The sequence below is a fragment of the Tachyglossus aculeatus genome, chromosome 9, assembly GCF_015852505.1.
Source record: "Tachyglossus aculeatus isolate mTacAcu1 chromosome 9, mTacAcu1.pri, whole genome shotgun sequence".
NCBI lineage: Eukaryota > Metazoa > Chordata > Mammalia > Monotremata > Tachyglossidae > Tachyglossus > Tachyglossus aculeatus.
In genome coordinates this window covers 39,445,516-39,453,308 of record NC_052074.1, presented here as the reverse complement: position 1 = coordinate 39,453,308, position 7,793 = coordinate 39,445,516, and the positions used below count along the sequence as shown (strand labels likewise).

General features: G+C 47.0%; 1 protein-coding gene across 1 annotated transcript in view; it reads left to right on the top strand.

Annotated features, from left to right (window-relative positions):
• Positions 1-2,103: 2,103 nt before the first annotated feature.
• Positions 2,104-7,793, top strand: part of GTDC1 (glycosyltransferase like domain containing 1) — a 287,497-nt gene continuing 281,807 nt past the window's right edge. Inside the window, exon 1 of the mRNA XM_038751780.1 lies at positions 2,104-2,170. The gene's annotated coding sequence lies outside the window, so the exon portion shown is untranslated. The remainder of the gene's footprint in view (positions 2,171-7,793) is intronic.

The window sequence follows — 7,793 nt, the reverse complement described above, 5'->3', positions numbered from 1 at the left end:
AGGTTAGCGCGCAGAGCAGCAGCCTCTATTTTGGGTGACACAATTTAAGTTTCTTATAAGTATCATCTATTTTTACTCGCCATCTCCGAAGCTCTGCCACCCGACATTTGGCTTTTTAAAATAGACTGTAGCATTTATTCTCCCTGTTTCGCCATGACATTCACTTTCCTACCCGGCTCAAAGTCTGGTTCTAAGTGGCGGCCTTAAAGTAGCACCCAACTTGGGTTCCCCACTCAGTTGGGCTTTGAAAACTTTCTTCTGCCAGGTTTAGCTCCCCGGACGAATATCGTTTCTACGTACGGATTGAACAGCGGCCAGGGGACCGGAGAAAGAGGTTTTAAAATATTTCGTTGCTGTTGTTGTTGTTAGTAAATAAAGGAGTGGAGCCGCTGTGATATTCGGTCTTTGCATTTCACGAATTTGAGTGAATCGTTAACTAAAATGGGTAGATCATCTTTAACAAAGGTGGTGAGGACCAACATGCTACTAAGTCTGCCAGGGGCTGAGAGCCCCTCATGTTTACTTTGAAGTTGTGTTTTGATAGTAATGATAATAATGGTATTTGCTAGGCACCTATTAAGTGCCAGGACTGTACTAAATCAATCAATCGTATTTATTGAGCACTTACTGTGTGCAGAGCACTGTATTAAGCGCTGGGGTAGATACAAGCAAATTGAGTTGGATACAGTCCCTGCCCCATGTGGGGCTCAAAGTCTCAACCATCAGTTTACTGAATAATAATAATAATAATAATGATAATAATAATAATAATAATAATAATAATAGTATTTGTTAAGCACCCACTATGTGCCAAGCACTGTTCTAAGCACTGGGGTAGATACAAGGTAATCAGGTTGTCCCACGTGGGGCTCACAGCTTAGAGAAGCAGTGTGGCTCAGTGGAAAGAGCCCGGGCTTTGGAGTCAGAGGTCATGGGTTCTAATCCCAGCTCTGCCAATTGTCAGCTGTGTGACTCTGGGCAAGTCACTTCACTTCTCTGGGCCTCAGTGACCTCATCTGGAAAATGGGGATTGAGACTGTGAGCCCCACGTGGGACAACCTGATCACCTTGTATCCCCCACAGCGCTTAGAACAGTGCTTTGCACATAGTAAGTGCTTGACAAATGCCGTCATTATTATTATTAATCCTCATTTTACAGATGAGGTAACTGAGACGTTAAGTGAATTTCCCAAGGTCAGACAGCTGATAAGTGGCTGAGCGGGATTAGAACCCACAACCTCTGGCTCCCAAGCCCGTGCTCTTTCCACTAATAACTGAGGTACAGAGAAGTGAAGTGACTAGGCCAAGTCCATACAGCAGACAGGCGGCCGAGCCGGGATTAGAACCCAGATCCTCCTGACTTCCAACGTGTCTGCACGTGTGCAAACACGCACACACACATTATAGGTCCCTTCTAGACTGTGAGCCCACTGTTGGGTAGGGACCATCTCTATATGTTGCCAACTTGTACTTCACAAGCGCTTAGTACAGTGCTCTGCACACAGTAAGCGCTCAATAAATATGATTGATTGATTGATCCTTCTTTTCATTACGCTCTTCCCTTCGTTCTTCCCCGCTCCCAACCCCAAAGCACTTATGTCCATATCCATCATTTTATGTATAATAATAATAATAATAATAATGATAATAATGATAATAATGGCATTTATTAAGCACTTACTATGTGCAAAGCACTGTTCTAAGCGTTGGGGAGTTTATAAGGTGGTCAGGTTGGCCCACGGGGGGCTCGCAGTCTTAATCCCCATTTTACAGATGAGGGAACTGAGACCCAGAGAAGTGAAGCGACTTGCCCAAAGTCACACAGCTGGCAATTGGCAGAGCCGGGATTTGAACCCATGACCACTGACTCCAAAGCCCGGGCTCTTTTCCACTGAGCCACGCTGTTTCTGTTTGTAGTGACGTCTGCCTCTCCCCAGTCTAGACTGTGAGCTCGTTGTGGGCAGGGAACGTCCCAGTTTGCTGTTGCATTGTACTCTCCCCGAGCGCTTAGCACAGTGCTCCGCACACGGTGAGCACTCGAGAAATATGATTGATTGATGGGATGAATTACGCAGGCTCACTCCAATCTTCTTTACCTTCACAGTTTGGGTTCCTCAGTGCCTGGACCCCCCCGCAGATTTCACAACCTGATCACCATTCGTATTAAAAAGTAAGTCCTCTCCTGTTGTTGAAATGACACCTATTGTTGAAATGTGAATACGCCTATTGTTGGCACGTATGTACTCCTGTTGTCGAAATGCATATACGCCTGTTGTTGAATTGTGTGTACGTCTATGGTTGAAATGGTGAAGGAACAGCGGGATGGTGTGGGCTTGTGGAGAGAGCCTGGGGCTGGGCCACAGATCACCTGGGTTTGAATCCCAGCTCCATCACTTACCTCTTGCGTGACTGGACAAGCCGATTAACTTCCTTGCGCCTCAGTTACCTCATCTGTAAAATGGGGATAAAAACCGTGAGCCCCATGTGGGGCACAAGCTATATCCCACCTGATTATTTTGTACCTACCCTAGCGCTTTGAACGGTGCCTGGCACGTAGCAGCGTGGCTCAGTGGAAAGAGCCCGGGCTTGGGAGTCAGAGGTCATGGGTTCTAATCCCGGCTCCGCCGCTTGTCAGCCGTGTGACTTTGGGCAAGTCACTTCACTTCTCTGGGCCTCGGTTGCCCCATCCGTAAAATGGGGATTAAGATTGTGAGCCCCACATGGGACAACCTGATCACCTTGTATCCTCCCCAGCGCTTAGAACAGTGCTTTGCACATAGTAAGCGCTTAATAAATGCCATCTTTATTATTATTATTATTATGGTGATGATGATGATGATGATGATGATGATGATGATGATGATGATGGCGACTTGGGTTTGAATCCCAGCTCAGTTGTCACTTACCTCTTGTGTGATCTTGGACAAGCCAATCAACTTCCTTGCATCTCAGTTACCTCATCTGTAAAATGGGGATGAAAACTGTGAGCCCCATGTGGGGCACAGGCTATATCCAACCTGATTATTTCACACCTACCCCAGTGCTTAGAACAGTGCTTTGCACATAGTAAGCGCTTAATAAATGCCATCTTTATCATTATTATTATTATTATTATGACTTGGGTTTGAATCCCAGCTCAGTCGTCACTTACCTCTTGTGTGATCTTGGACAAGCCAATCAACTTCCTTGCGTCTCAGTTACCTCATCTGTAAAATGGGGATGAAAACTGTGAGCCCCGTGTGGGGCACAGGCTGTATCCAACCTGATTATTTCACACCTACCCCAGCGCTTAGAACAGTGCCTGGCACATAGTAAGCGCTTAACAAATACCTTACACAAAAACCCAAACCTCCTGATGGCTTCCATGCTTCTCCCCCATAGATGATGATGATGATGGCATTTATTATTCACTTACTATGTGCAAAGCACTGTTCTAAGCGCTGGGGAGGTTACAAGGTGATCAGGCTGCCCCACACAGGGCTCACAGTCAATCCCCATTTTACAGATGAGGTCACCGAGGCCCAGAGAAGTGAAGTGACTTGCCCAAAGTCACACAGCTGACAAGTGGTGGAGCCGGGATTTGAACCCATGACCTCCGACTCCAAAGCCCGGGCTCTTTCCATTGAGCCACGCTGCTTCGCATAGATCCTCTTTATCTCTAAAATCACCTGTGCTGAGCTTTTTAATCTCTCTGCCAAAGAGGACAATCCAACCAATTCCTCCAGAGCACAAGTCATCACTGCAGGAGAAGCAGTGTGGCCTGTTGGAAAGAGCCCGGGTGGGAGTCAGAAGGATCTGGGTTCTAATCCCGGCTCTGCCGCTCGCCTGCTGTGTGATCTTGGGCGAGCCACTTCGCTTCTCTGGGCCTCGGTTCTCTTGTTCTCCCTCTTTCTTAGACTGTGAGCCCTATGGGGGACAGGGAAGGCATCCAGACGAATTCATTTGTATTTCCCCCAGTGCTTAGAGCAGTGTTGGGCACATAGCAGGTATTTAACAAATCCCATATCTTCAAAAATAAACAAACAAACAAACAAAAATCTTCTGGGCTCAAAAGGTCGGGGAACATTCCCCCATTGACCTCAGCATGTTTGGCTAAAACACGTTGCCCTCGGCAAGGTGGCTTTGGTGAGGGTTCCTCCCCAAGTTCATTCATTCATTCTGTCGTATTTATTGAGCACTTACTGTGTGCAGAGCACTGTACTAAGCGCTTGGGAAGTACAAGTCGGCAACGTATAGAGACGGTCCCTACCCAACAACGGGCTCACAGTCTAGAAGGGGGAGACAGACGACAAAACGAAACATCATCATCAATCGTATTTATTGAGCGCTTACTGTGTGCAGAGCACTGTACTAAGCGCTTGGGAAGTCCAAGTTGGCAACATATAGAGACAGTCCCTACCCAGCAGTGGGCTCACAGTCTAAAAGAAACTGTCCAAAACATGTGGACAGGTGCCAATATGCCACTCAATCAGTCGTATTCAGTGCTCTGCACATAGTAAGCGCTCAATAAATACGATTGATGATGAGAGCTTATTGTGTGTGCAGACACATTCCTTGCCCACAACGGGCTTACAGTCGAGAGGGGGGATTTTAGGAGTTGTAGCAGTTCTAGAGAGGGTACAATTCCCACCTGCCCCTTTGAAACAGCAAACCTTACCCTCAATCAATCAATCAGTCGTATTTATTGAGCGCTTACCGTGTGCAGAGCACTGTACTGAGCGCTTGGGAAGTCCAAGTTGGCAACATATAGAGACAGTCCCTACCCAACAGTGGGCTCAAGGTAGCGAGGGGTAATTGATAGGATTGGGGTCATCGCAATGCTCCAAGGAAAGCCGCGATCATTGGCGTCTCTCTGCTGTCTTCTGCACTTCCCTCCGGAAATAACCAGCGACCCAACTGTTATGCTCTAATTCAACATTTCCTTTCAGATTTTTGCATTCCCTCGCTGCTCCTCGGGCAGCGTGCTAAAGCGAAATTTCACAAATGTCAAAATTTACTATTTTACGAGGGAAAAGAATCCCAGCTCACCGAACCAGAAAGACTTGTTCATCAGGCCTGGCTGGATGATTAAGTGGACATGCCCAGAAGCCGCCTTTATTGAGATATTTCCCAGTCCTTCTTCTCGCTTCCGGGGCGGCTGTTAAGGGTTCTTATGGTGAATTTGGAGAAGATGACTTTTCTTCAGAAGCAGTCACCTCAACCATCATCATTATCATCATCAATCATATTTATTGAGCGCTTACTGTGTGCAGAGCACTGGACTAAGCTCTTGGGAAGTACAAGTTGGCAACATCTAGAGACAGTCCCTACCCAACAGTGGGCTCCCAGTCTAAAAGGAGGAGACAGAGAACCAAACCAAACATACTAACAAAATAAAATAAATCAGTCGGTGGTATTTGTTGAGCGTTTATGGAATGCAAAGCAATGCGCTAAACACTTAGGGAAGTGTAGCAGAAGCAAAATCCGTGCTTCCTGCCCACAGGGAGCTTATAAGGACACTGTGATTCATTCATTCATTCAATCGTATTTATTGAGCGCTTACTGTGTGCAGAGCACTGGACTAAGCGCTTGGGAAGTCCAAGTTGGCAACATCTAGAGACAGTCCCTACCCAACAGTGGGCTCACAGTCTAAAAGGGGGAGACAGAGAACAAAACCAAACATACTAACAAAATAAAATAAATCAGTCGGTGGTATTTATTGAGCGTTTATGGAATGCAAAGCAATGTGCTAAGCACTTAGGGAAGTGTAGCAGAAGCAGAATATGTGCTTCCTGCCCACAGGGAGCTTATAAGGAAGTGATTCATTCATACATTCAATCGTATCTATTGAGCGCTTACTGTGTGCAGAGCACTGGACTAAGCGCTTGGGAAGTATAAGTCAGCAACATCTAGAGACGGTCCCACGCTGAGCTGCTTTTTTCCATTTTTTCCCCACCCGACTCCGGGCTCCACTAGTCATATTGACAACTAGCAGCGTGGCTCAGTGGAAAGAGCCCGGGCTTTGGAGTCAGAGGTCGCGGGTTCAAATCCCGGCTCTGCCAATTGTCAGCTGTGTGACTTTGGGCGAGTCACTTCACTTCTCAGGGCCTCAGTTACCTCATCCGTAAAATCGGGATTGAGACTGTGAGCCCCACGTGGGGCAACCTCATCACCTGGTAACCTCCCCAGCGCTTAGAACAGCGCTTTGCATGTAGTAAGTGCTTAATAAATTCCATTATTATTATTATTATTATTATAATACACTGTGTGCAGAGCACTGTTTCCTCTCACCTTCCCTCCCGTCCACATTTCCCCCACCCCAGCTTTAGCGGGGGCCCAGGGGGGAGGGGAGCAGGATGTCAACCTAGTGGGTGGGTTACGGCTGGTTCTGTTGTCCATCAGAAACACCGGCAGATTTTGTTCCAGTATCGAAAGGCAAACAAGCCAGTAGTAATCATCATCATCATCATCATCATCATCAATCGTATTTATTGAGCGCTTACTATGTGCGGAGCACTGTGCTAAGCGCTTGGGAAGTACAAATTGGCAACATATAGAGACAGTCCCCACCCAACAGTGGGCTCACAGTCTAATAATGATAATGGTAGTAATGCTAATCCTCTTCTGAATTTGTGTAGCACTTTTCTTCTCCCCAATACTTGCCCTTTCACTCTCCCTTTCACCTCCCACCATCTCTGAGGGGGTGATCGGAGAGGCCAGAATGTGCATCCCCATTTGGAGGTCAACCAATCCATCAATCAGGCTATATATTGAGCACTTACTACGTGCAGAGCACTGTATTGTACTTCCCAAGCGCTTAGCACAGTGCTCTGCACACCATAAGCACTCAGTAAATACGATTGAATGAGTGTATTAAGCACTTGGGAGAGTGCCGCATAAAAGTCGGCAGACACGTTCGCTGCCCGCAACAATCTTACAGTCGTGGCTTAGTGGAAAGAGCCCGGGTTTGGGAGTCAAAGGACGTGGGTTCTAATGCCGGCTCCGCCACTTGCCGGCTGTGTGACCTTGGGCAAGCTATTTAACTTCTCTGTGCCTCAGTCACCTCCTCTGTAAAATGAGGATTAAGACTGTGAGCCCCACGTGGGACAACCTGATTACCTCATATCTATCCAGGTGCTTAGAACAGTGCTTGGCCCATAGTAAGCGCTTAACAAATACCATTGTTACTATTATTATTATTATTATTATTATTATTATTCATTCATTCAATGGTATTTATTGAGCTCTTACTGTGTGCAGAGCACTGTACTAAGCTCTTGGGAAGTCTAAGTTGGCAACATGTAGAGACGGCCCCTACCCAACAGCGGGCTCACAGTCTAGAAGCAGCGTGGCTCAGTGGAAAGAGCACGGGCTTGGGAGTCAGAGGTCATGGGTTCGAATGCCGGCTCCCCCACTTGTCAGCTGTGTGACCTTGGGCAAGTCACTTACCTTCTCTGTGCCTCAGTTACCTCATCTGTAAAATGGGGATGAAGACTGTGAGCCCCAGGTGGGACAACCTGGTCACCTTGTATCCCCCCCAGCGCTTAGAACAGTGCTTTGCACATAGTAAGCGCTTAACAAATACCACCATTATTATTATTATTATTATTATTATTAGAAGGGGGAGATCTAGATGGGGAGGAAACTGAGTGGCCCAGAGAGGTTAGGCGACCTGCCCAAGGTCATTAGTACAGTGATCTGCACACAGTAAGCGCTCAATAAATACGATTGATGATGATGATGCGGCAGGCTGAGCCGGGACCCGAACTCGAGTCTCCTGACGCAGATCTGTTGACCCCTCAGCGACAGATCTG